Here is a 25,266-nt window from a genome sequence, read left to right as displayed (position 1 = left end):
TTCAACTTTATTTATTTATTTCATCTGTGTATATATGTAAGGTTATTAAGAAATATATTTTTCACCCGGGCAACGCCGGGTACTTCTGCTTGTCTATATATATAAAATCGCAAATCTGTCTGTCTGTCTGTGTGTGTGTCTGTCTGTCTGTGTGTCGCCGGACCATACGCAGTTTCATTGGACGAAATGTGAGGAATTTGCGAGACACGGCGGTTGCCCCTGGCAACGGGTAGCGACGCATTCGCTGCGGGGTGGACGCCATTTTTAATTCCCGTTAAAAATATGCGCACGCATTAACACGCGACTCTGAGGTAAATTCATCAAAGTTTCACGTCCTCTTCACTCCCCCCCCCACCCCAATGTGTGCAATTACTATTATAGGGTTGGTAGATAATAAAATTATAGCGATTAGACAGTATTATTGTAGCGCGGGGGGGGGGGGGGGGGTAAAGGCCCCAGTACCCAGCCTCAGCCGGCTGGGCAATTTAGGCGAGGCCGGAGGCTCTGCACGGTACTAGGCCTCGACACCCCACCACACTATAGGCCGTACATATTACTGCACAGCGGCCGAGGAGATCGTGGCTGGGAGGGGGGGGGCAGGGGTAGCAGCCCATCTGTGTATTAAGAAATATATTTTTCACCCGGGCAACGCCGGGTACTTCTGCTAGTTCCCATTTAAATCTTAATGCAAGACCCATTCAGTGCTATTTTCCGACGACACTTCACAACAAATGTATTTGGATGATATGAATCCAGAAACATTTCAACATTAATTCAAGATGCTAGGGCCACCTTGGTCCCTGGTGAAATGAACAATGACTTGGTACGCTCGAACATGGGCCAACTTTGAAAACAAAGAACTTTTATTTTCAATCACAGCATGAAAAAGGTGTGAAATAAAAGAGGCCCCAGTGAGAATTGAACTCACGACCCCTGGTTTACGAAACCAGTGCTCTAACCCCTGAGCTATGGAGCCAGTTGGCTACAGTTTTATGCAAATCTCTTGAGGTGAGAACACAATTGAGGAATCATATCACAAAACCAAAAACCTGACTCTCTGAGGAACTGGTGACCGATAAAACGACTGTTATCGCAAACACACTTTCAAAATAAAAAGTTATTCAAACAAGTAAACTCCTAAGTTAGTTGTTGCCCAAATGAATGACACACCAGTAGCAAGTCAGTGCTACCGTGCCCCCTGCTGTTTCTTATTAGCATTGCTGAAATTTGAAAAGAACAGCCTCTTGATTTGTCAATATTGCCGAAGCAGGATGCAAAACTACACAGGCCCCAGCGAGAATTGAACTCGCGACCCCTGGTTTACAAGACCAGTGCTCTAACCACTGAGCTATGGAGCCAATCCCTTTCTACACCTGCAAATCCATTATTAAAAAGCTCACAGAACCTGTTAATGCAACATGGCACCAATGCCTCAACTGAGAAGTTAATTGCGATGTGGCCAAAAACGACAAATTGCGTCACACAGCTCCATGTAAACTTGACCATGTTCGCACCTCATGACTTGGGAAGTTTGAATTTAAGCATGAACACATATGACACTTCTAAATAATAACTTTCGGGTGGCAATAATCCAGAAAAAACTGCCACAATACTGTGAAATACTCGGTCCAACTTGCATCCGGGTTTCATTAATAGTGACTCGGTGCTCACCCACCGCATAGGCCAATTTTGAAAACCAAGGGTTTTAATATTCCACTCAGTCTCTTTGAAGAATAAGCAAAACGCAGGCCCCAGTGAGAATTGAACTCACGACCCCTGGTTTACGAAACCAGTGCTCTAAACCCTGAGCTATGGAGCCAGTTGGCTACAGTTTTATGCAAATCTCTTGAGGTGAGAACACAATTGAGGAAACATATCACAAAACCAAAAACCTGACTCTCTGAGGAACTGGTGACCGATAAAACGACTGTTATCGCAAACACACTTTCAAAATAAAAAGTTATTCAAACAAGTAAACTCCTAAGTTAGTTGTTGCCCAAAAGAATGACACACCAGTACCAAGTCAATGCTACCGTGCCCCCTGCTGTTTCTTATTAGCATTGCTGACATCTTAAAAGAACAGCCGCCTCTCGATTTGTCAATATTGCCGAAGTAGGATGTAAAACTACACAGGCAACAGCGAGAATTGAACTCTCGACCCCTGGTTTACAAGACCAGTGCTCTAACCACTGAGCTATGGAGCCACTCGTTTGCTCACCTGCAAATCCATTATTAAAAAGCGCACAAAACCTGTTAATGCAACATGGCACCAATGCCTCAACTGAGAAGTTAATTGCGATGTGGCCAAAAACGACAAATTGCGTCACACAGCTCGATGTAAACTTGACCATGTTCGCATCTCATGACTTGGGAAGTTTGAATTTAAGCACGTACACATATGACACTTTTAAATAATAACTTTCGGGTGGCAATATTCCAGAAAAAAACTGCCACATTACTGCGAAACACTCGGTCCAATTTGCATCCCGATTTCCTTAATCGTGACTCGGTGCTCTCCCACAGCAGAGGCCAATTTTAAAAACCAAGGGTTTTAATGTTTCACTCAGTCTCTTTGAAGAACAAGCAAAACGAAGGCCCCAGTGAGAATTGAACTCACGACCCCTGGTTTACGAAACCAGTGCTCTAACCCCTGAGCTATGGAGCCATCTGAGTCTGGCGTTGTATCAACTTCTAAGGGAATAATCTAGATTTGAAGTTGTCGTGACTGCTGCGATGCATACTCTTTGGTTCTTTCGGTAAAGTGACGTAGGTCAAAAAAAATTAAACCACGACGTTTCGATCGCAACACAAGCGACCGTCATCAGGTGGAACAGATACAGCAGGGGAACTGATGACATAGGAGAAAGAGCTGATGCACCAAAGTTTACATCGGATTTTGAAGGAATGTCTAACTTAAATCCCCAAAAAAATTAGCTATACCAAATACGAATTCTGCTATGTTAAGGTAGATGCTCCTTCGTGACATATAACCTTGGAAAGCTTATATTAATTGCAAACATCGCAAAGCCGAAGTTCCAAAAGTGTAACAAAAGTTATTGCGCCCCCTGCAGTTCTCAATGTGCCACGGGCGCTCACGACACAACTGCGTGGCGAACATCCTAAAACACGTGGGAGCTCACATTCGTCAACCTCACCGCACCAGGATGTGATATTTTTAAAACTATTTTACCAGGTAAGGTCTCTCTGAGCTTTTTAGCTCTTTTTCAGAAGCGACATGGCTATCACAAATGATAGCTCGACGAAGAGGCTTATCGTCACGTGGAAATGTATAGCAGCCAAATACTCTAAATGTGTGACGTTGATTTTAAATGTGGATGGCAAACCCGGAGTACCCTAAAAAAAAGTCCACACGACCACGCGGAGAGAGACACGCAAACTCCAAGCAAACGGGAGTCAGGGTCGGAATCGAACCCACCATCTCCTGTAAACCAGGCGAGGTAGTTTACAAAAGCCATCTGAGCAAAATATCAGCTTTTATAACTGATGACTGGGGAAGCTGGTAACAAACACACACCACATCGAACAGAAAGTAAGGCAACGTTTTAAAGAGTACATTTGACTGGCTTTATCCAAGAAATATTGCCTGAGTTTTTCGTGCATGATATTTACACCAAACGCGCGTGGCTCCATGCCCCCGAGTATCATGAAAGTTCGCTGTCACTGACTGAAAGAGCTCCACGTACGTTATGTCGGAGATTCATTTGGATCTTGGTGAACAATAAGAATGTAACTCTCAGTCGCTGGTTTCGGATCTCCATGACTGAACCCGTTTTATGTTCAAAAGCGTTCACAATGTAAATTTTGGTGGTTTTATCAACAGACATTGCCAGGTGAGTATCACCATATGCTTCATAACACATTACAGTTATCAATAGGTGTCAGTAGGTGCTCACAAGCTGAAACTGTCACATTCAACTAAATAATGATAATACTGAAGTTTAATGATGCTTAAATTAAAGGCTCCAGTGAGAATTGAACTCACGACCCCTGGTTTACTAGACCAGTGCTCTAACCACTGAGCTATGGAGCCATATTCTTAGGTTTTTTCGGTAAAGTCACGTAAGTAAAACATTAAAATTAATGAAAGTAAAATAAAACAAAACACCTGATGACGGAGACTTGTGTTGCCTCCGAAACGTCGTGAATTTTATTTTTTTGTTTTGTTTTATTTTACTTTCATTAATTTTAATGTTTTACCTACGTGACTTTACCGAAAAAACCTAAGAATATGAATCATTGCAGTCACGAAAGCTTCAAATCTAGAACTATGGAACCAGTTGAAGCCTCTGTCACCAAAAGACACACATGAAATGAAACAGGATAAATTAAGGCTTGAGCATCAGCACACGTTGCCTGGTTAATTAGATCAATTAATGATATGGTAATTGAGTTAAGGATTCTGCCCATGAACTTTTATTTTACGTTGCCATATGTTTGCTAATAAAAGCCACGTTGGAAAGTGTACAACACATTCTAAAATGAAATCTTTGAAAAAGTTTCAAGAAAGAACCACACTTACACGCCGACACCACATTTCAAAATGTTACCAATGGAGGATGTAAACTGACTTAGAATCTCCAGCAAGAACTTAAGAGCCCCCAGGTTAGAAGACCAGCGCTTTCACTGCTGAGCAACAGAGCTATTCCCATCTATATATGTTGATGCAAGACCCATTCAGTGCTATTTTCCGACGACATTTCACAACAAATGTATTTGGATGATATTAATTCAGAAACATTTCAACATGGGTCCCTGGTGAAATGGAACAATGACTTGGTGCACTCGAAACATGGGCCAACTTTTAAAACCAATAACTTCTATTTTCAATCACAGTCTCAAGAAGGTGTGAAATAAAAGAGGCCCCAGTGAGAATTGAACTCACGACCCCTGGTTTACGAAGCCAGTTGGCTCCGGTTTTATGCAAACCTCTTGAGGTGAGAACAAAATTGAGGAAACATCACAATACCAAAAACCTGGCTCTCTGAGGAACTGGTGACCGATTAAACGACTGTTTTATCACACACACACTTTACATTAAAAAGTTATTCAAACAAGTAAACTCCTAAGTTAGTTGTTGTCCAAAACAATGCCACACCTGTACCAAGTGAGTGCTACCGTGCCCCCTGCTGTTTCTTATTAGCATTGCTAAAAACTTAAAAGAACAGCATCTAGATTTGTCAATATTGCCGAAGTAGGATGCAAAACTACGCAGGCCCCAGCGAGAATTGAACTCGCGACCCCTGGTTTACAAGACCAGTGCTCTAACCACTGAGCTATGGAGCCACTCCTTTTCTACTCCTGCAAATCCATTATTAAAAAGCTCACAAAACCTGTTAATGCAACATTGCACCAATGCCTCAACTGAGAAGTTAATTGCGATGTGGCCAAAAACGACAAATTGCGTCACACAGCTCCATGTAAACTTGACCATGTTCGCAACTCATGACTTGGGAAGTTTGAATTTAAGCATGTACACATGTGACACTTCTAAATAATAACTTTCGGGTGGCAATAATCCAGAAAAAACTGCCACAATACTGTGAAATACTCGGTCCAACTTGCATCCCGGTTTCATTAATAGTGACTCGGTGCTCACCCACCGCATAGGCCAATTTTGAAAACCAAGGGTTTTAATGTTTCACTCAGTATCTTTGAAGAATAAGCAAAACGCAAGCCCCAGTGAGAATTGAACTCACGACCCCTGGTTTACGAAACCAGTGCTCCAGCCCCTGAGCTATGGAGCCAGTTGGCTACAGTTTTATCAGTCCCTCCAGAAAAACGCGGAGTTTTTTGGTGATTGTTGCGGGCAAAAATCGTTGATTATTGCTGAAAACTTAAAAGAACAGCCTCTCGATACACGTATAAAATAGCCCAGATCTGTCCTCATGTCATTCTGTGACTGTGATTAACGCCCCCAGATTGGTTGAAGTGCGTCACATGACCGCGAGCAAGCAGCCAACCAGAGGTGCGCCCCTCCCAAACATGTACGCCTCTGGATTGGTTGAAGTGGGTCACGTGACCGCGAACTCCCCACTTTGAGAAGCAGCAACATCATGGCCACGGAAAGCTGACTGTCGATCCACTCATACACACAGCTCAGAGGAGACGGGTGAGTCAGAGTGAGGAAGCTGACGGTCGATCCACTCACACACGGCTCACTCATACACACAGACAATTGCTTGCAGCTCAGAGGAGACAGGTAAGTGAGAGTGAGACGGAGCCATGCTCCGTCCACTGCTGCCCTGAGGAACCCCCGTGCTCTCCACTGCTGGCTTTAGGAAGAGCTGTGCTCGCTCCGCTGCTGAATTGAAGGAGAGCCGTGCTTTGTCCATTACATAAGTGCTTAAATCCACTGCTGGATGAAGGCCCACCGCATGTTGTGCGAGTGGATCGTAAGGATTTACTTGACCAGTCTGTTGGGGGCCGCCGCACGCTGTGGTTGTTCGCTATAGGCGCCCCCCAACAACCTAGTTTGTCAATATTGCCGAAGCAGGATGCAAAACTACACAGGCCACAGCGAGAACTGAACTCGCGACCCCTGGTTTACAAGACCAGTGCTCTAACCACTGAGCTATGGAGCCACTCATTTTCCACACCTGCAAATTCAGTATTAAAAAGCTCACAAAACCTGTTAATGCAAGATGCACCAATGCCTCAACTGAGAAGTTTATACAGGTAGGAACAGTTCCACACTGCCCACCAGGGATTATTTGTCTGTCTGTCGTGCATAGCCACGCCCTCGAATTGTATTTGATAAAGCGGTTCAGGCGGGCTCAGCACCACGTGACGCGCCGCCCCACGCAGCTTCCGCCGCGTGACACGGATCGCACGAATGCGCTGTCCAACCAAGTTCCTACATTCCCACTCCGAAGGAACGTGTTTGCGATGTGGCCAAAAACGACAAATTGCGTAACACAGCTTCATGTAAACTTGACCATGTTAGCAACTTGTGACTTGGGAAGTTTGAATTTAAACACGTACACATATGACACTTCTAAATAATTTCTTTCGGTTGGCAATAATCTAGAAAAAACTGCCACATTACTGCTAAATACTAGGTCAACATTGCATCCCGGTTTCCTTAATAGTGACTCGGTGCTCTCCCACAGCATAGGCCAATTTTGAAAACCAAGGGGTTAATGTTTCACTCAGTCTCTTTGAAGAATAAGCAAAACGCAGGCCCCAGTGAGAATTGAACTCACGACCCCTGGTTTACGAAACCAGTGCTCTAACCCCTGAGCTATGGAGCCATCTGAGTGTGTTGTCTCAACTTCTAAGGCAATGTCAAACTAATATCCCACAAAATGAGCTATACCAAATACGCAAGAACATGGCCCTCTGAAGAACTGGTGAACTATGAAAAAATGCTTTAACACATGCGCACATTGGAAAATCAATTAAAATAAAACAAGAAAACTAAGTTATGTGCGTTATAAAACAACGCCACGCTTATACCGAACAACGTTACTGGCGTGCCCCCTGCTGCCATAAATCAGTAGCAGGTGCTCACACTCGTGCTCAGATGTTAAAAGTACGAATGTAGAACTTCTTTAATACCATATGTAGCCGACCGCGCTGATCGTCGGTACGGGGGAAGGACAACAAACTAAACACAACAAGTAGTACAACATTTCAAAATGTTACAAATGCAGGATGTAAACCGACTTAGAATCTCCAGCAAGAACTGAAGGAACGACCCCCAGGTTACAAGACCAGCGATTTCACTGCTGAGCAACAGAGCGATTCCCATATATATGTTAATGCAAGACCCATTCAGTGCTATTTTCCGACGACACTTCACAACAAATGTATTTGGATGATATGAATCCAGAAACATTTCAACATTAATTCAAGATGCTAGGGCCACCTTGGTCCCTGGTGAAATGAACAGTGACTTGGTACGCTCGAACATGGGCCAACTTTGAAAACAAAGAACTTTTATTTTCAATCACAGCCTGAAAAAGGTGTGAAATAAAAGAGGCCCCAGTGAGAATTGAACTCACGACCCCTGGTTTACGAAACCAGTGCTCTAACCCCTGAGCTATGGAGCCAGTTGGCTACAGTTTTATGCAAATCTCTTGCGGTGAGAACACAATTGAGGAATCATATCACAAAACCAAAAACCTGACTCTCTGAGGAACTGGTGACCGATAAAACGACTGTTATCGCAAACACACTTTCAAAATAAAAAGTTATTCAAACAAGTAAACTCCTAAGTTAGTTGTTGCCCAAAAGAATGACACACCAGTAGCAAGTCAATGCTACCGCGCCCCCTGCTGTTTCTTATTAGCATTGCTGACATCTTAAAAGAACAGCCGCCTCTTGATTTGTCATTATTGCCGAAGTAGGATGTAAAACTACACAGGCACCAGCGAGAATTGAACTCGCGACCCCTGGTTTACAAGACCAGTGCTCTAACCACTGAGCTATGGAGCCACTCATTTGCTAAACTGCAAATCCATTATTAAAAAGCGCACAAAACCTGTTAATGCAACATGGCAACAATGCCTCAACTGAGAAGTTAATTGCGATGTGGCCAAAAACGACAAATTGCGTCACACAGCTCCATGTAAACTTGACCATGTTCGCATCTCATGACTTGGGAAGTTTGAATTTAAGCACGTACACATATGACACTTTTAAATAATAACTTTCGGGTGGCAATATTCCAGAAAAAAACTGCCACATTACTGCGAAACACTCGGTCCAATTTGCATCCCGATTTTCTTAATCGTGACTCGGTGCTCTCCCACAGCAGATGCCAATTTTGAAAACCAAGGGTTTTAATGTTTCACTCAGTCTCTTTGAAGAACAAGCAAAACGAAGGCCCCAGTGAGAATTGAACTCACGACCCCTGGTTTACGAAACCAGTGCTCTAACCCCTGAGCTATGGAGCCATCTGAGTGTGGCGTTGTATCAACTTCTAAGGGAATAATCTAGATTTGAAGTTATCGTGACTGCTGGGATGCATACTCTTTGGTTCTTTCGGTAAAGTGACGTAGGTCAAAAAAAATTAAACCACGACGTTTCGATCGCAACACAAGTGACCGTCATCAGGTGGAACAGATACAGCAGGGGAACTGATGACATAGGAGAAAGAGCTGATGCACCAAAGTTTACATCGGATTTTGAAGGAATGTCTAACTTAAATCCCCAAAAAAATTAGCTATACCAAATACGAATTCTGCTATGTTAAGGTAGATGCTCCTTCGTGACATATAACCTTGGAAAGCTTATATTAATTGCAAACATCGCAAAGCCGAAGTTCCAAAAGTGTAACAAAAGTTATTGCACCCCCTGCAGTTCTCAATGTGCCACGGGCGCTCATGACACAACTGCGTGGCGAACATCCTAAAACACGTGGGAGCTCACATTCGTCAACCTCACCGCACCAGGATGTGATATTTTTAAAACTATTTTACCAGGTAAGGTCTCACTGAGCTTTTTAGCTCTTTTTCAGAAGCGACATGGCTATCACAAATGATAGCTCGACGAAGAGGCTTATCGTCACGTGGAAATGTATAGCAGCCAAATACTCTAAATGTGTGACGTTGATTTTAAATGTGGATGGCAAACCCGGAGTACCCTTAAAAAAGTCCACACCACCACGCGGAGAGAGACACGCAAACTCCAAGCAAACGGGAGTCAGGGTCGGAATCGAACCCACCATCTCCTGTAAACCAGGCGAGGTAGTTTACAAAAGCCATCTGAGCAAAATATCAGCTTTTATAACTGATGACTGGGGAAGCTGGTAACAAACACACACCACATCGAACAGAAAGTAAGGCAACGTTTTAAAGAGTACATTTGACTGGCTTTATCCAAGAAATATTGCCTGAGTTTTTCGTGCATGATATTTACACCAAACGCGCGTGGCTCCATGCCCCCGAGTATCATGAAAGTTCGCTGTCACTGACTGAAAGAGCTCCACGTACGTTATGTCGGAGATTCATTTGGATCTTGGTGAACAATAAGAATGTAACTCTCAGTCGCTGGTTTCGGATCTCCATGACTGAACCCGTTTTATGTTCAAAAGCGTTCACAATGTAAATTTTGGTGGTTTTATCAACAGACATTGCCAGGTGAGTATCACCATATGCTTCATAACACATTACAGTTATCAATAGGTGTCAGTAGGTGCTCACAAGCTGAAACTGTCACATTCAACTAAATAATGATAATACTGAAGTTTAATGATGCTTAAAATAAAGGCTCCAGTGAGAATTGAACTCACGACCCCTGGTTTACTAGACCAGTGCTCTAACCACTGAGCTATGGAGCCAGTTGAAGCCTCTGTCACCAAAAGACACACATGAAATGAAACAGGATAAATGAAGGCTTGAGCATCAGCACACGTTGCCTGGTTAATTAGATCAATTAATGTTATGGTAATTGAGTTAAGGATTCTGCCCATGAACTTTTATTTTACGTTGCCATATGTTTGCTAATAAAAGCCACGTTGGAAAGTGTACAACACATTCTAAAATGAAGTCTTTGAAAAAGTTTCAAGAAAGAACCACACTTACACGCCGACACCACATTTCAAAATGTTACCAATGGAGGATGTAAACTGACTTAAAATCTCCAGCAAGAACTTAAGGGCCCCCAGGTTAGAAGACCAGCGCTTTCACTGCTGAGCAACAGAGCTATTCCCATCTATATATGTTAATGCAAGACCCATTCAGTGCTATTTTCCGACGACATTTCACAACAAATGTATTTGGATGATATTAATTCAGAAACATTTCAACATGGGTTCCTGGTGAAATGGAACAATGACTTGGTGCACTCGAAACTTGGGCAAACTTTTAAAACCAATAACTTCTATTTTCAATCACAGTCTCAAGAAGGTGTGAAATAAAAGAGGCCCCAGTGAGAATTGAACTCACGACCCCTGGTTTACGAAGCCACTTGGCTACGGTTTTATGCAAACCTCTTGAGGTGAGAACAAAATTGAGGAAACATCACAATACCAAAAACCTGGCTCTCTGAGGAACTGGTGACCGATTAAACGACTGTTTTATCGCACACACACTTTACATTAAAAAGTTATTCAAACAAGTAAACTCCTAAGTTAGTTGTTGTCCAAAACAATGCCACACCTGTACCAAGTGAGTGCTACCGTGCCCCCTGCTGTTTCTTATTAGCATTGCTAAAAACTTAAAAGAACAGCATCTAGATTTGTCAATGTTTTCGAAGTAGGATGCAAAACTACGCAGGCCCCAGCGAGAATTGAACTCGCGACCCCTGGTTTACAAGACCAGTGCTCTAACCACTGAGCTATGGAGCCACTCCTTTTCTACACCTGCAAATCCATTATTAAAAAGCTCACAAAACCTGTTAATGCAACATTGCACCAATGCCTCAACTGAGAAGTTAATTGCGATGTGGCCAAAAACGACAAATTGCGCCACACAGCTCCATGTAAACTTGACCATGTTCGCAACTCATGACTTGGGAAGTTTGAATTTAAACATGTACACATGTGACACTTCTAAATAATAACTTTCGGGTGGCAATAATCCAGAAAAAACTGCCACAATACTGTGAAATACTCGGTCCAACTTGCATCCCGGTTTCATTAATAGTGACTCGGTGCTCACCCACCGCATAGGCCAATTTTGAAAACCAAGGGTTTTAATGTTTCACTCAGTCTCTTTGAAGAATAAGCAAAACGCAGGCCCCAGTGAGAATTGAACTCACGACCCCTGGTTTACGAAACCAGTGCTCTAACCCCTGAGCTATGGAGCCATCTGAGTGTGTTGTCTCAACTTATAAGGCAATGTCAAACTAATATCCCACAAAATGAGCTATACCAAATACGCAAGAACATTGCCCTCTGAAGAACTGGTGAACTATGAAAAAATGCTTTAACACATGCGCACATTGGAAAATCAATTAAAATAAAACAAGAAAACTAAGTTATGTGCGTTATAAAACAACGCCACACTTATACCGAACAACGTTACTGGCGTGCCCCCTGCTGCCATAAATCAGTAGCAGGTGCTCACACTCGTGCTCAGATGTTAAAAGTACGAATGTAGAACTTCTTTAATACCATATGTAGCCGACCACGCTGATCGTCGGTACGGGGGAAGGACAACAAACTAAACACAACAAGTAGTACAACATTTCAAAATGTTACCAATGCAGGATGTAAACCGACTTAGAATCTCCAGCAAGAACTGAAGGAACGACCCCCAGGTTACAAGACCAGCGATTTCACTGCTGAGCAACAGAGCGATTTCCATATATATCTTAATGCAAGACCCATTCAGTGCTATTTTCCGACGACACTTCACAACAAATGTATTTGGATGATATGAATCCAGAAACATTTCAACATTAATTCAAGATGCTAGGGCCACCTTGGTCCCTGGTGAAATGAACAGTGACTTGGTACGCTGGAACATGGGCCAACTTTGAAAACAAAGAACTTTTATTTTCAATCACAGCCTGAAAAAGGTGTGAAATAAAAGAGGCCCCAGTGAGAATTGAACTCACGACCCCTGGTTTACGAAACCAGTGCTCTAACCCCTGAGCTATGGAGCCAGTTGGCTACAGTTTTATGCAAATCTCTTGAGGTGAGAACACAATTGAGGAATCATATCACAAAACCAAAAACCTGACTCTCTGAGGAACTGGTGACCGATAAAACGACTGTTATCGCAAACACACTTTCAAAATAAAAAGTTATTCAAACAAGTAAACTCCTAAGTTAGTTGTTGCCCAAAAGAATGACACACCAGTAGCAAGTCAGTGCTACCGTGCCCCCTGCTGTTTCTTATTAGCATTGCTGAAATTTGAAAAGAACAGACTCTTGATTTGTCAATATCGCCGAAGCAGGATGCAAAACTACACAGGCCCCAGCGAGAATTGAACTCGCGACCCCTGGTTTACAAGACCAGTGCTCTAACGACTGAGCTATGGAGCCACTCCTTTTCTACACCTGCAAATCCATTATTAAAAAGCTCACAGAACCTGTTAATGCAACATGGCACCAATGCCTCAACTGAGAAGTTAATTGCGATGTGGCCAAAAACGACAAATGGCGTCACACAGCTCCATGTAAACTTGACCATGTTCGCACCTCATGACTTGGGAAGTTTGAATTTAAGCATGAACACATATGACACTTCTAAATAAAAACTTTCGGGTGGCAATAATCCAGAAAAAACTGCTACAATACTGTGAAATACTCGGTCCAACTTGCATCCGGGTTTCATTAATAGTGACTCGGTGCTCACCCACCGCATAGGCCAATTTTGAAAACCAAGGGTTTTAATATTCCACTCAGACTTTTTGAAGAATAAGCAAAACGCAGGCTCCAGTGAGAATTGAACTCACGACCCCTGGTTTACAAAACCAGTGCGCTTACCCCTGAGCTATGGAGCCAGTTGGCTACAGTTTTATGCAAATATCTTGAGGTGAGAACACAATTGAGGAAACATATCACAAAACCAAAAACCTGACTCTCTGAGGAACTGGTGACCGATAAAACGACTGTCATCGCAAACACACTTTCAAAATAAAAAGTTATTCAAACAAGTAAACTCCTAAGTTAGTTGTTGCCCAAAAGAATGACACACCAGTACCAAGTCAATGCTACCGTGCCCCCTGCTGTTTCTTATTTGCATTGCTGACATCTTAAAAGAACAGCCGCCTCTTGATTTGTCAATATTGCCGAAGTAGGATGTAAAACTACACAGGCCCCAGCGAGAATTGAACTCGCGACCCCTGGTTTACAAGACCAGTGCTCTAACCACTGAGCTATGGAGCCACTCATTTGCTCAACTGCAAATCCATTATTAAAAAGCGCACAAAACCTGTTAATGCAACATGGCACCAATGCCTCAACTGTGAAGTTAATTGCGATGTGGCCAAAAACGACAAATTGCGTCACACAGCTCCATGTAAACTTGACCATGTTCGCATCTCATGACTTGGGAAGTTTGAATTTAAGCACGTACACATATGACACTTTTAAATAATAACTTTCGGGTGGCAATATTCCAGAAAAAAACTGCCACATTACTGCGAAACACTCGGTCCAATTTGCATCCCGATTTTCTTAATCGTGACTCGGTGCTCTCCCACAGCAGAGGCCAATTTTGAAAACCAAGGGTTTTAATGTTTCACTCAGTCTCTTTGAAGAACAAGCAAAACGAAGGCCCCAGTGAGAATTGAACTCACGACCCCTGGTTTACGAAACCAGTGCTCTAACCCCTGAGCTATGGAGCCATCTGAGTGTGGCGTTGTATCAACTTCTAAGGGAATAATCTAGATTTGAAGTTATCGTGACTGCTGGGATGCATACTCTTTGGTTCTTTCGGTAAAGTGACGTAGGTCAAAAAAAATTAAACCACGACGTTTCGATCGCAACACAAGCGACCGTCATCAGGTGGAACAGATACAGCAGGGGAACTGATGACATAGGAGAAAGAGCTGATGCACCAAAGTTTACATCGGATTTTGAAGGAATGTCTAACTTAAATCCCCAAAAAAATTAGCTATACCAAATACGAATTCTGCTATGTTAAGGTAGATGCTCCTTCGTGACATATAACCTTGGAAAGCTTATATTAATTGCAAACATCGCAAAGCCGAAGTTCCAAAAGTGGAACAAAAGTTATTGCACCCCCTGCAGTTCTCAATGTGCCACGGGCGCTCACGACACAACTGCGTGGCGAACATCCTAAAACACGTGGGAGCTCACATTCGTCAACCTCACCGCACCAGGATGTGATATTGTTAAAACTATTTTACCAGGTAAGGTCTCACTGAGCTTTTTAGCTCTTTTTCAGAAGCGACATGGCTATCACAAATGATAGCTCGACGAAGAGGCTTATCGTCACGTGGAAATGTATAGCAGCCAAATACTCTAAATGTGTGACGTTGATTTTAAATGTGGATGGCAAACCCGGAGTACCCTTAAAAAAGTCCACACCACCACGCGGAGAGAGACACGCAAACTCCAAGCAAACGGGAGTCAGGGTCGGAATCGAACCCACCATCTCCTGTAAACCAGGCGAGGTAGTTTACAAAAGCCATCTGAGCAAAATATCAGCTTTTATAACTGATGACTGGGGAAGCTGGTAACAAACACACACCACATCGAACAGAAAGTAAGGCAACGTTTTAAAGAGTACATTTGACTGGCTTTATCCAATAAATGTTGCCTTAGTTATCGTGCATGATATTTACACCAAACGCGCGTGGCTCCATGCCCCCGAGTATCATGAAAGTTCGCTGTCACTGACTGAAAGAGCTCCACGTACGTTATGTCGGAGATTCATTTGGATCTTGGTGAACAATAAGAATGTAAGTCTCAGTCGCTGGTTTCGGATCTCCATGACTGAACCCGTTTTATGTTCAAAAGCGTTCACAATGTAAATTTTGGTGGTTTTATCAACAGACATTGCCAGGTGAGTATCACCATATGCTTCATAACACATTGCAGTTATCAATAGGTGTCAGTAGGTGCTCACAAGCTGAAACTGTCACATTCAACTAAATAATGATAATACTGAAGTTTAATGATGCTTAAAATAAAGGCTACAGTGAGAATTGAACTCACGACCCCTGGTTTACTAGACCAGTGCTCTAACCACTGAGCTATGGAGCCAGTTGAAGCCTCTTTCACCAAAAGACACACGTGAAATGAAACAGGATGAATGAAGGCTTGAGCATCAGCACACGTTGCCTGGTTAATTAGATCAATTAATGTTATGGTAATTGAGTTAAGGATTCTGCCCATGAACTTTTATTTTACGTTGCGATATGTCTGCTAATAAAAGCCACGTTGGAAAGTGTACAACACATTCTAAAATGAAATCTTTGAAAAAGTTTCAAGAAAGAACCACACTTACACGCCAACACCACATTTCAAAATGTTACCAATGCAGGATGATAACTGACTTAGAATCTCCAGCAAGAACTTAAGGGCCCCCAGGTTACAAGACCAGCGCTTTCACTGCTGAGCAACAGAGCTATTCCAATATATATGTTAATGCAAGACCCATTCAGTGCTATTTTCCGACGACACTTCACAACAAATGTATTTGGATGATATTTATTCAGAAACATTTCAACATGGGTTCCTGGTGAAATGGAACAATGACTTGGTGCACTCGAAACATGGTCAAACTTTTAAAACCAATAACTTCTATTTTCAATCACAGTCTCAAGAAGGTGTAAAATAAAAGAGGCCCCAGTGAGAATTGAACTCACGACCCCTGGTTTACGAAGCCAGTTGGCTACGGTTTTATGCAAACCTCTTGAGGTGAGAACAAAATTGAGGAAACATCACAATACCAAAAACCTGGCTCTCTGAGGAACTGGTGACCGATTAAACGACTGTTTTATCGCACACACACTTTACATTAAAAAGTTATTCAAACAAGTAAACTCCTAAATTAGTTGTTGTCCAAAACAATGCCACACCTGTACCAAGTGAGTGCTACCGTGCCCCCTGCTGTTTCTTATTAGCATTGCTGAAAACTTAAAAGAACAGCCTCTCGATACACGTATAAAATAGCCCAGATCTGTCCTCATGTCATTCTGTGACTGTGATTAACGCCCCCAGATTGGTTGAAGTGCGTCACATGACCGCGAGCAAGCAGCCAACCAGAGGTGCGCCCCTCCCAAACATGTACGCCTCTGGATTGGTTGAAGTGGGTCACGTGACCGCGAACTCCCCACTTTGAGAAGCAGCAACATCATGGCCACGGAAAGCTGACTGTCGATCCACTCATACACACAGCTCACTCACACGCAGCTCAGAGGAGACGGGTGAGTCAGAGTGAGGAAGCTGACGGTCGATCCACTCACACACGGCTCACTCATACACACAGACAATTGCTTGCAGCTCAGAGGAGACAGGTAAGTGAGAGTGAGACAGAGCCATGCTCCGTCCACTGCTGCCCTGAGGAACCCCCGTGCTCTCCACTGCTGGCTTTAGGAAGAGCTGTGCTCGCTCCGCTGCTGAATTGAAGGAGAGCCGTGCTCTGTCCATTACATAAGTGCTTAAATCCACTGCTGGATGAAGGCCCACCGCACGTTGTGCGAGTGGATCATAAGGATTTACTTGACCAGTCTGTTGGGGGCCGCCGCACGCTGTGGTTGTTCGCTTTAGGCGCCCCCCAACAACCTAGTTTGTCACTATTGCCGAAGCAGGATGCAAAACTACACAGGCCCCAGCGAGAATTGAACTCGCGACCCCTGGTTTACAAGACCAGTGCTCTAACCACTGAGCTATGGAGCCACTCATTTTCCACACCTGCAAATTCAGTATTAAAAAGCTCACAAAACCTGTTAATGCAAGATGCACCAATGCCTCAACTGAGAAGTTTATACAGGTAGGAACTGTTCCACACTGCCCACCAGGGATTATTTGTCTGTCTGTCGTGCATAGCCACGCCCTCGAATTGTATTTGATAAAGCGGTTCAGGCGGGCTCAGCACCACGTGACGCGCCGCCCCACGCAGCTTCCGCCGCGTGACACGGATCGCACGAATGCGCTGTCCAACCAAGTTCCTACCTGCCCACTCCGAAGGAACGTGTTTGCGATGTGGCCAAAAACGACAAATTGCGTAACACAGCTTCATGTAAACTTGACCATGTTAGCAACTTATGACTTGGGAAGTTTGAATTTAAACACGTACACATATGACACTTCTAAATAATATCTTTCGGTTGGCAATAATCTAGAAATAACTGCCACATTACTGCTAAATACTAGGTCAACATTGCATCCCGGTTTCCTTAATAGTGACTCGGTGCTCTCCCACAGCATAGGCCAATTTTGAAAACCAAGGGGATAATGTTTCACTCAGTCTCTTTGAAGAATAAGCAAAACGCAGGCCCCAGTGAGAATTGAACTCACGACCCCTGGTTTACGAAACCAGTGCTCTAACCCCTGAGCTATGGAGCCATCTGAGTGTGTTGTCTCAACTTCTAAGGCAATGTCAAACTAATATCCCACAAAATGAGCTATACCAAATACGCAAGAACATTGCCCTCTGAAGAACTGGTGAACTATGAAAAAATGCTTTAACACATGCGCACATTGGAAAATCAATTAAAATAAAACAAGAAAACTAAGTTATGTGCGTTATAAAACAACGCCACACTTATACCGAACAACGTTACTGGCGTGCCCCCTGCTGCCATAAATCAGTAGCAGGTGCTCACACTCGTGCTCAGATCTTAAAAGTACGAATGTAGAACTTCTTTAATACCATATGTAGCCGACCGCGCTGATCGTCGGTACGGGGGAAGGACAACAAACTAAACACAACAAGTAGTACAACATTTCAAAATGTTACCAATGCAGGATGTAAACCGACTTATAATCTCCAGCAAGAACTGAAGGAACGACCCCCAGGTTACAAGACCAGCGATTTGACTGCTGAGCAACAGAGCTATTCCCATTTAAATCTTAATGCAAGACCCATTCAGTGCTATTTTCCGACGACACTTCACAACAAATGTATTTGGATGATATGAATCCAGAAACATTTCAACATTAATTCAAGATGCTAGGGCCACCTTGGTCCCTGGTGAAATGAACAATGACTTGGTGCGCTAGAACATGGGCCAACTTTGAAAACAAAGAACTTTTATTTTCAATCACAGTCTGAAAAAGGTGTGAAATAAAAGAGGCCCCAGTGAGAATTGAACTCACGATCCCTGGTTTACGAAACCAGTGCTCTAACCCCTGAGCTATGGAGCCAGTTGGCTACATTTTAATGCAAACCTCTTGAGATGAGAACACAATTGAGGAAACATATCACGATACAAAAACCTGGCTCTCTGAGGAACTGGTGACCGATAAAACAACTATGTTATCGCAAAAACACTTTAAAAGTTATTCAAACAAGTAAACTCCTAAGGCGCCGTACATAAATGACGTCACGCGATTTTGGACAATTTTTGGCCTTCCCCCCGTCGTCACATGGCGGCACAAAAAGTCAGACCCCCCCCCCCTCAAATATGACGTCACAAAGCTCTGCGCCCCTCCCCAAAAAATAAAACATGCTTCAAATCGCTTTAAACTATTGTCATTGTAGTGCGTATTTAATGCGCCGCTGCACGCTGATGTTGTAGAAGAAAACATTTATACTGGTAGGAACGAAGTGGACCAGACCACCAATAGATTAATGTGTCCGTCCGTCCATCTGTCCGACAAGATGGCCGCCCGCTCCCCCTGCGATCTGTGAACTAAACAAGATGGCCGTCACTTCCGGCGCCTCACGGCGAAAGTTTAAACTTCGCTTCAAATTTACTTTACTGAAACGCAGCACGTTTTTTTAACACAGAGACAAGATACATTTATTAACACAGAGACGAGATACATTTAATCGCCTTATTTGTGCACGAAAAGCACGGCGCGAGGCGTAGTGCGGCAGGCTTCGCGAGGCCTAGTGCGGCAGGTATTGCGAGGCCTACTGCAGAAAAGGCATCGCGAGGCCTACTGCAGATAAGGCTTCGCGAGGCCTACTGCAGGGAAGGCTTCGCGAGGCCTACTGCAGAGAAGGCTTCGCGAGGCCTACTGCAGAGAAGGCATCGCGAGGCCTACTGCAGAGAAGGCTTCGCGAGGCCTACTGCAGAGAAGGCTTCGCGAGGCCTAGTGCAGAAGGCTTCGCGAGGCCTACTGCAGGAGGCTTCGCGAGGCCTAGTGCAGGAGGCTTCGCGAGGCCTACTGCGACAGGCTTCGCGAGGCCGTCCGTCTGTCCGACAAGATGGCCGCCCGCTCCCCCTGCGATCCGTGAACTAAATAAACTAAACAAGATGGCCGTCGCATCCGGCGCAGCCAATGACATCGCCTGTTGCAATCCTTGCTCTGTGGGCGCGCGAGTCAGTGGGGAGGGGGGTGTGGACGTCATCGCTCACCCCCCATGCACAAATCATTTTCTTTTTAACTCCTCTATACCCGGTCGATATCCCTGTACCGGTATTAGTATAATTCCTACCAGCCCACCCCGCAGGGTCCTGTTTGGTAAATGTGTTGAGTTTATACTGGTAGGAACGAAGTGGACCAGACCACCAATAGATTAATGTGTCCGTCCGTCCGTCTGTCCGACAAGATGGCCGCCTGCTCCCCCTGCGATATGTGAACTAAACAATATGGCCGTCGCTTCCGGCGCCTCACGGCGAAACTTTAAACTTCGCTTCAAATTTACTTTACTGAAACGCAGCACGTTTTTTTTTAACACAGAGACAAGATACATTTATTAACACAGAGACGAGATACATTTAATGGCCTTATTTGTGCACGAAAAGCACGGCGCGAGGCCTAGTGCGGCAGGCTTCGCGAGGCGAAGTGCGGCAGGCTTTGCGAGGCCTACTGCGGAAAAGGCATCGCGAGGCCTACTGCAGAGAAGGCTTCGCGAGGCCTACTGCAGGGAAGGCTTCGTGAGGCCTACTGCAGAGAAGGCTTCGCGAGACCTAGTGCAGAAGGCTTCGCTAGGTCTACTGCAGAGAAGGCTTCGCGAGGCCTAGTGCAGCAGGCTTTGCGAGGCCTAATGCGGCCGGCTTCGCGAGGCCTACTGCAGAGAAGGCATTGCGAGGCCTACTGCAGAGAAGGCTTCGCGAGGCCTAGTGCAGAAGGCTTCGCGAGGCCTACTGCAGGAGGCTTCGCGAGGCCTAGTGCAGGAGGCTTCGCGAGGCCTGCTGCGATAGGCTTCCCGAGGCCGTCCGTCTGTCCGACAAGATGGCCGCCCGCTCCCCCTGCGATCCGTGAACTAAATGAACTAAACAAGATGGCCGTCGCATCCGGCGCAGCCAATGACATCGCCTGTTGCAATCCTTGCTGTGTGGGCGCGTGAGTCAGTGGGGAGGGGTGTGTGGACGTCATCGCTCACCCCCCATGCACAAATCATTTTCTTTTTAACTCCTCTATACCCGGTCGATATCCCTGTACCGGTATTAGTATTATTCCTACCAGCCCACCCCGCAGGGTCCTGTTACTGGTAGGAACGAAGTGGACCAGACCACCAATAGATTATTGTGTCCGTCCGTCCATCTGTCCGACAAGATGGCCGCCCGCTCCCCCTGCGATCTGTGAACTAAATAAGATGGCCGTCGCTTCCGGCGCCTCACGGCGAAACTTTAAACTTCGCTTCAAATTTACTTTACTGAAACGCAGCACGTTTTTTAACACAGAGACAAGATACATTTATTAACACAGAGACGAGATACATTTAATCGCCTTATTTGTGCACGAAAAGCAGGGCGCGAGGCCTAGTGCGGCAGGCTTCGCGAGGCCTAGTGCGGCAGGCTTTGCGAGGCCTACTGCAGAAAAGGCATCGCGAGGCCTACTGCAGAGAAGGCTTCGCGAGGCCTACTGAAGGGAAGGCTTCGCGAGGCCTACTGCAGAGGCTTCGCGAGGCCTAGTGCAGAAGGCTTCGCTAGGTCTACTGCAGAGAAGGCTTTGCGAGGCCTAGTGCTGCAGGCTTCGCGAGGCCTAGTGCGGCAGGCTTCCCGAGGCCTACTGCAGAGAAGGCATCGCGAGGCCTACTGCAGAGAAGGCTTCGCGAGGCCTACTGCAGAGAAGGCTTCACGAGGCCTAGTGCAGAAGGCTTCGCGAGGCCTACTGCAGGAGGCTTCGCGAGGCCTAGTGCAGGAGGCGTCGCGAGGCCTACTGCGACAGGCTTCGCGAGGCCGTCCGTCTGTCCAACAAGATGGCCGCCCGCTCCCCCTGCGATCCGTGAACTAAATGAACTAAACAAGATGGCCGTCGCATCCGGCGCAGCCAATGACATCGCCTGTTGCAATCCTTGCTCTGTGGGCGCGCGAGTCAGTGGGGAAAGGGGTGTGAACGTCATCGCTCTGTGGGCGCGCGGGTCAGTGGGGAGGGGGGTGTGGACGTCATTGCTCTGTGGGCTCGCGAGTCAGTGGGGAGGGGGGTGTTGACGTCATTGCTCTGTGGTCTCGCGGGTCAGTGGGGAGGGGGGTGTTGACGTCATTGCTCTGTGGGCGCGCAGGTCAGTGGGGAGGGGGGTGTGGACGTCATCGCTCATCCCCCATGCACAAATCATTTTCTTTTTAACTCCTCTATACCCGGTCGATATCCCTGTACCGGTATTATTAATTAAGTAGAACGTGTTGTCTATATTTATTTAAAGTTGCGCATTTTTACGTGACATCACATTTCTCCCCCCCCCCCCTCGTCACAAATGTCTGACCCCCCCCCCCCCCTAGGTGCGTGACATAATTTACGGACGGCCCCTAAGATAGGAGTTGCCCAAAACAATGCCACACCTGTACCAAGTCAGTGCTACCGTGCCCCCTGCTGTTTCTTATTAGCATTGCTGAAAACTGAAAAGAACAGCCTCTCGATTTGTCAATATTGCCGAAGCAGGATGCAAAACTGTACAGGCCCCAGCGAGAATTGAACTCGCGACCCCTGGTTTACAAGACCAGTGCTCTAACCACTGAGCTATGGAGCCACTCCTTTTCCACACCTGCAAATCCATTATTAAAAAGCTCACAAAACCTGTTAATGCAACATTGCACTAATGCCTCAACTGAGAAGTTAATTGCGATGTGGCCAAAAACGACAAATTGCGTCACACAGCTCCATGTAAACTTGACCATGATCGCATCGCATGACTTGGGAAGTTAAAATTTAAGCATGTACACGTATGACACTTCTAAATAATAACTTTCGGGTGGCAATAATCCAGAAAAAACTGCCACATTACTGTGAAACACTCGGTCCAATTTGCATCTCGGTTTCCTTAATTGTGACTTGGTGCCCTCCCACAGCATAGGCCAATTTTGAAAACCAAGGATTTTCATGTTTCGCTCAATTTCTTTGAAGAATAAGCAAAACGAAGGCCCCAGTGAGAATTGAACTCACGACCCCTGGTTTACGAAACCAGTGCTCTAACCCCTGAGCTATGGAGCCATCTGAGTGTGGAGTTGTATCAACTTCTAAGGGAATAATTTAGATTTGAAGTCATCGTGACTGCAGGGATGCATACTCTTTGGGTCTTTCGTTAAAGTCACGTAGGTATAAAAAAAATTAAACCACGACGTTTCGATCGCAACACAAGCGACAGTCATCAGGTGGAACAGATCCAGCAGGGGAACTGATGACATAGGAGAAAGAGCTGCTGCACCAAAGTTTACATCGGATTTTGAAGGAATGTCTAACTTATATCCCCCAAAAAAATTAGCTATACCAAATACGAATTCTGCTATGTTAAGGTAGATGCTCCTTCGTGACATATAACCTTGGAAAGCTTATATTAATTTCAAGCCGAAGTTCCAAAAGTGTAACAAAAGTTATTGCGCCCCCTTCAGTTCTCAATGTGCCACGGGCGCTCACGACACAACTGCGTGGCGAACGTCCTAAAACACGTGGGAGCTCACCAGGATGTGATCTTTTTAAAACTATTTACCAGGTAAGGTCCCACTGAGCTTTTTAGCTCTTTTTCAGAAGCGACCTGGCTATCACCAATGATAGCTCGACGAAGAGGCTTATCGTCACGTGGAAATGTATAGCAGCCAAATACTCTAAACGTGTGACGTTGATTTTAAATGTGGATGGCAAACCCGGAGTACCCGGACAAAAATCCACACGACCACGCGGAGACAGACACGCAAACTCCAAACAATCAGGCGTCAGTGTCGAAATCGAACCCACCACCTCCTGTAAACAAGGCGAGGTAGTTATCAAAAGCCATCTGAGCAAAATATCGGCTTTTATAACTGATGACTGAGGAAGCTTGTAACAAACACACACACACCACATCGAACAGAAAGTAAGGCAACGTTCTAAAGAGTACATTTGACTGGCTTTATCCAATAAATGTTGCCTTAGTTATCGTGCATGATATTTACACCAAACGCGCGTGACTCCATGCCCCCGAGTATCATGAAAGTTCGCTGTCACTGACTGAAAGAGCTCCACGTACGTTGTTCCGGAGACTCATTTGGATCCTACGTATGTTGGTGGTCAGTAAGAATGGAACTCTCAATCGCTGGTTTCGGGTCTCCATGACTGAACCCGTTTTATGTTCAAAAGCGTTCACAATGTAATTTTTTGTGGTTTTATCAACAGACATTGCCAGGTGAGTATGACCACATGCTTCATAACACATTTCAGTTATTAATAGGTGTCAGTAGGTGCTCACAAACTGAAACTGTCACATTCAACTAAATAATGATAATACTGCAATTTAATTTAATGATGCATAAAATAAAGGCTCCAGTGACAATTGAACTCACGACCCCTGGTTTACTAGACCAGTGCTCTAACCACTGAGCTATGGAGCCAGATGAAGCCCCTGTCACCAAAAGACACGCGTGAAATCAAACAGGATTAAAGATGGCTTGAGCATCAGCACACGTTGCCTGGTTAACTAGATCAATTAATTGTATGGTAATTCAGTTAAAGATTGTGCCCATGACCTTATCTTTTATGTTGCCATGTAAATGTCTGGTAAAAAAGAAAAGCCACGTTGGAAAGTGTACAACACATTAGAAAATGAAATCTTTGAGAAAGTTTCAAGAAAGAACCACACTTACACGACACGCCGACACCACATTTCAAAATGTTACCAATGCAGGATGTAAACTGACTTAGAATCTCCAGCAAGAACTGAAGGGCACGGACCCCCAGGTTACAAGACCAGTGCTTTCACTGCTGAGCAACAGAGCTATTCCCATATATCTTAATGCGAGACCCATTCAGTGCTATTTTCCGACGACACTTCACAACAAATATATTTGGATGATATTAATTTAGAAACATTTCAACATTAATACAAGATGCTCTGGGCCACATTGGGTCCCTGGTGGAATGGAACAATGACTTGGTGCACTCGAACATGGGCCAACTTTGAAAACAAATGACTTTTATTTTCAATCACAGGTGTGAAATAAAAGAGGCCCCAGTGAGAATTGAACTCACGACCCCTGGTTTACGAAACCAGTGCTCTAACCCCTGAGCTATGGAGCCAGTTGGCTACAGTTCTATGCAAACCTCTTGAGGTGAGAACAAAATTGAGGAAACATATCACAAAACCAAAAACCTGGCTCTCTGAGGAACTGGTGACCAATTAAACGACTGTTTTGTCGCACACACACTTTACATTAAAAAGTTATTCAAACAAGTAAACTCCTAAGTTAGTTGTTGACCAAAACAATGCCACACCTGTACCAAGTCAGTGCTACCGTGCCCCCTGCTGTTTCTTATTAGCATTGCTGAAAACTTAAAAGAACAGCCTCTCGATA

General features: G+C 44.8%; 29 non-coding genes across 29 annotated transcripts; all 29 read right to left on the bottom strand.

Moving 5' to 3' along the window:
* Nucleotides 1-903: 903 nt before the first annotated feature.
* On the bottom strand, nt 904-976 carry TRNAT-CGU (transfer RNA threonine (anticodon CGU)). Its single transcript has one exon. It is a non-coding gene; the product is annotated as a tRNA-Thr (tRNA).
* Nucleotides 977-1,285: 309 nt separating this feature from the next.
* TRNAT-UGU (transfer RNA threonine (anticodon UGU)) lies at nt 1,286-1,358 on the bottom strand. Its single transcript has one exon. It is a non-coding gene; the product is annotated as a tRNA-Thr (tRNA).
* A 388-nt stretch (nt 1,359-1,746) lies between these two features.
* On the bottom strand, nt 1,747-1,819 carry TRNAT-CGU (transfer RNA threonine (anticodon CGU)). Its single transcript has one exon. It is a non-coding gene; the product is annotated as a tRNA-Thr (tRNA).
* A 312-nt stretch (nt 1,820-2,131) lies between these two features.
* On the bottom strand, nt 2,132-2,204 carry TRNAT-UGU (transfer RNA threonine (anticodon UGU)). The gene has a single exon. It is a non-coding gene; the product is annotated as a tRNA-Thr (tRNA).
* Nucleotides 2,205-2,592: 388 nt separating this feature from the next.
* TRNAT-CGU (transfer RNA threonine (anticodon CGU)) lies at nt 2,593-2,665 on the bottom strand. Its single transcript has one exon. It is a non-coding gene; the product is annotated as a tRNA-Thr (tRNA).
* A 1,313-nt stretch (nt 2,666-3,978) lies between these two features.
* On the bottom strand, nt 3,979-4,051 carry TRNAT-AGU (transfer RNA threonine (anticodon AGU)). Its single transcript has one exon. It is a non-coding gene; the product is annotated as a tRNA-Thr (tRNA).
* Nucleotides 4,052-5,231: 1,180 nt separating this feature from the next.
* Nucleotides 5,232-5,304, bottom strand: TRNAT-UGU (transfer RNA threonine (anticodon UGU)). Its single transcript has one exon. It is a non-coding gene; the product is annotated as a tRNA-Thr (tRNA).
* A 388-nt stretch (nt 5,305-5,692) lies between these two features.
* TRNAT-CGU (transfer RNA threonine (anticodon CGU)) lies at nt 5,693-5,765 on the bottom strand. Its single transcript has one exon. It is a non-coding gene; the product is annotated as a tRNA-Thr (tRNA).
* Nucleotides 5,766-6,529: 764 nt separating this feature from the next.
* Nucleotides 6,530-6,602, bottom strand: TRNAT-UGU (transfer RNA threonine (anticodon UGU)). The gene has a single exon. It is a non-coding gene; the product is annotated as a tRNA-Thr (tRNA).
* Nucleotides 6,603-7,198: 596 nt separating this feature from the next.
* TRNAT-CGU (transfer RNA threonine (anticodon CGU)) lies at nt 7,199-7,271 on the bottom strand. Its single transcript has one exon. It is a non-coding gene; the product is annotated as a tRNA-Thr (tRNA).
* Nucleotides 7,272-7,999: 728 nt separating this feature from the next.
* On the bottom strand, nt 8,000-8,072 carry TRNAT-CGU (transfer RNA threonine (anticodon CGU)). Its single transcript has one exon. It is a non-coding gene; the product is annotated as a tRNA-Thr (tRNA).
* A 312-nt stretch (nt 8,073-8,384) lies between these two features.
* Nucleotides 8,385-8,457, bottom strand: TRNAT-UGU (transfer RNA threonine (anticodon UGU)). The gene has a single exon. It is a non-coding gene; the product is annotated as a tRNA-Thr (tRNA).
* Nucleotides 8,458-8,845: 388 nt separating this feature from the next.
* TRNAT-CGU (transfer RNA threonine (anticodon CGU)) lies at nt 8,846-8,918 on the bottom strand. Its single transcript has one exon. It is a non-coding gene; the product is annotated as a tRNA-Thr (tRNA).
* Nucleotides 8,919-10,230: 1,312 nt separating this feature from the next.
* TRNAT-AGU (transfer RNA threonine (anticodon AGU)) lies at nt 10,231-10,303 on the bottom strand. Its single transcript has one exon. It is a non-coding gene; the product is annotated as a tRNA-Thr (tRNA).
* A 935-nt stretch (nt 10,304-11,238) lies between these two features.
* Nucleotides 11,239-11,311, bottom strand: TRNAT-UGU (transfer RNA threonine (anticodon UGU)). The gene has a single exon. It is a non-coding gene; the product is annotated as a tRNA-Thr (tRNA).
* Nucleotides 11,312-11,699: 388 nt separating this feature from the next.
* Nucleotides 11,700-11,772, bottom strand: TRNAT-CGU (transfer RNA threonine (anticodon CGU)). Its single transcript has one exon. It is a non-coding gene; the product is annotated as a tRNA-Thr (tRNA).
* Nucleotides 11,773-12,500: 728 nt separating this feature from the next.
* TRNAT-CGU (transfer RNA threonine (anticodon CGU)) lies at nt 12,501-12,573 on the bottom strand. Its single transcript has one exon. It is a non-coding gene; the product is annotated as a tRNA-Thr (tRNA).
* Nucleotides 12,574-12,882: 309 nt separating this feature from the next.
* Nucleotides 12,883-12,955, bottom strand: TRNAT-UGU (transfer RNA threonine (anticodon UGU)). The gene has a single exon. It is a non-coding gene; the product is annotated as a tRNA-Thr (tRNA).
* A 388-nt stretch (nt 12,956-13,343) lies between these two features.
* TRNAT-UGU (transfer RNA threonine (anticodon UGU)) lies at nt 13,344-13,416 on the bottom strand. The gene has a single exon. It is a non-coding gene; the product is annotated as a tRNA-Thr (tRNA).
* Nucleotides 13,417-13,728: 312 nt separating this feature from the next.
* TRNAT-UGU (transfer RNA threonine (anticodon UGU)) lies at nt 13,729-13,801 on the bottom strand. Its single transcript has one exon. It is a non-coding gene; the product is annotated as a tRNA-Thr (tRNA).
* Nucleotides 13,802-14,189: 388 nt separating this feature from the next.
* TRNAT-CGU (transfer RNA threonine (anticodon CGU)) lies at nt 14,190-14,262 on the bottom strand. Its single transcript has one exon. It is a non-coding gene; the product is annotated as a tRNA-Thr (tRNA).
* A 1,311-nt stretch (nt 14,263-15,573) lies between these two features.
* TRNAT-AGU (transfer RNA threonine (anticodon AGU)) lies at nt 15,574-15,646 on the bottom strand. Its single transcript has one exon. It is a non-coding gene; the product is annotated as a tRNA-Thr (tRNA).
* Nucleotides 15,647-17,211: 1,565 nt separating this feature from the next.
* TRNAT-UGU (transfer RNA threonine (anticodon UGU)) lies at nt 17,212-17,284 on the bottom strand. Its single transcript has one exon. It is a non-coding gene; the product is annotated as a tRNA-Thr (tRNA).
* A 596-nt stretch (nt 17,285-17,880) lies between these two features.
* On the bottom strand, nt 17,881-17,953 carry TRNAT-CGU (transfer RNA threonine (anticodon CGU)). Its single transcript has one exon. It is a non-coding gene; the product is annotated as a tRNA-Thr (tRNA).
* Nucleotides 17,954-18,681: 728 nt separating this feature from the next.
* Nucleotides 18,682-18,754, bottom strand: TRNAT-CGU (transfer RNA threonine (anticodon CGU)). The gene has a single exon. It is a non-coding gene; the product is annotated as a tRNA-Thr (tRNA).
* A 3,645-nt stretch (nt 18,755-22,399) lies between these two features.
* Nucleotides 22,400-22,472, bottom strand: TRNAT-UGU (transfer RNA threonine (anticodon UGU)). The gene has a single exon. It is a non-coding gene; the product is annotated as a tRNA-Thr (tRNA).
* Nucleotides 22,473-22,860: 388 nt separating this feature from the next.
* On the bottom strand, nt 22,861-22,933 carry TRNAT-CGU (transfer RNA threonine (anticodon CGU)). The gene has a single exon. It is a non-coding gene; the product is annotated as a tRNA-Thr (tRNA).
* A 1,300-nt stretch (nt 22,934-24,233) lies between these two features.
* On the bottom strand, nt 24,234-24,306 carry TRNAT-AGU (transfer RNA threonine (anticodon AGU)). Its single transcript has one exon. It is a non-coding gene; the product is annotated as a tRNA-Thr (tRNA).
* Nucleotides 24,307-24,918: 612 nt separating this feature from the next.
* On the bottom strand, nt 24,919-24,991 carry TRNAT-CGU (transfer RNA threonine (anticodon CGU)). The gene has a single exon. It is a non-coding gene; the product is annotated as a tRNA-Thr (tRNA).
* Between the last annotated feature and the right edge of the window lie 275 nt (nt 24,992-25,266).

Source organism: Lampetra planeri, chromosome 33, assembly GCF_965212315.1.
Source record: "Lampetra planeri chromosome 33, kcLamPlan1.2.h2, whole genome shotgun sequence".
Lineage (NCBI taxonomy): Eukaryota > Metazoa > Chordata > Hyperoartia > Petromyzontiformes > Petromyzontidae > Lampetra > Lampetra planeri.
The sequence above is the reverse complement of the archived record's forward strand: the minus strand, read 5'-3'. Positions and strand labels throughout refer to the sequence as shown.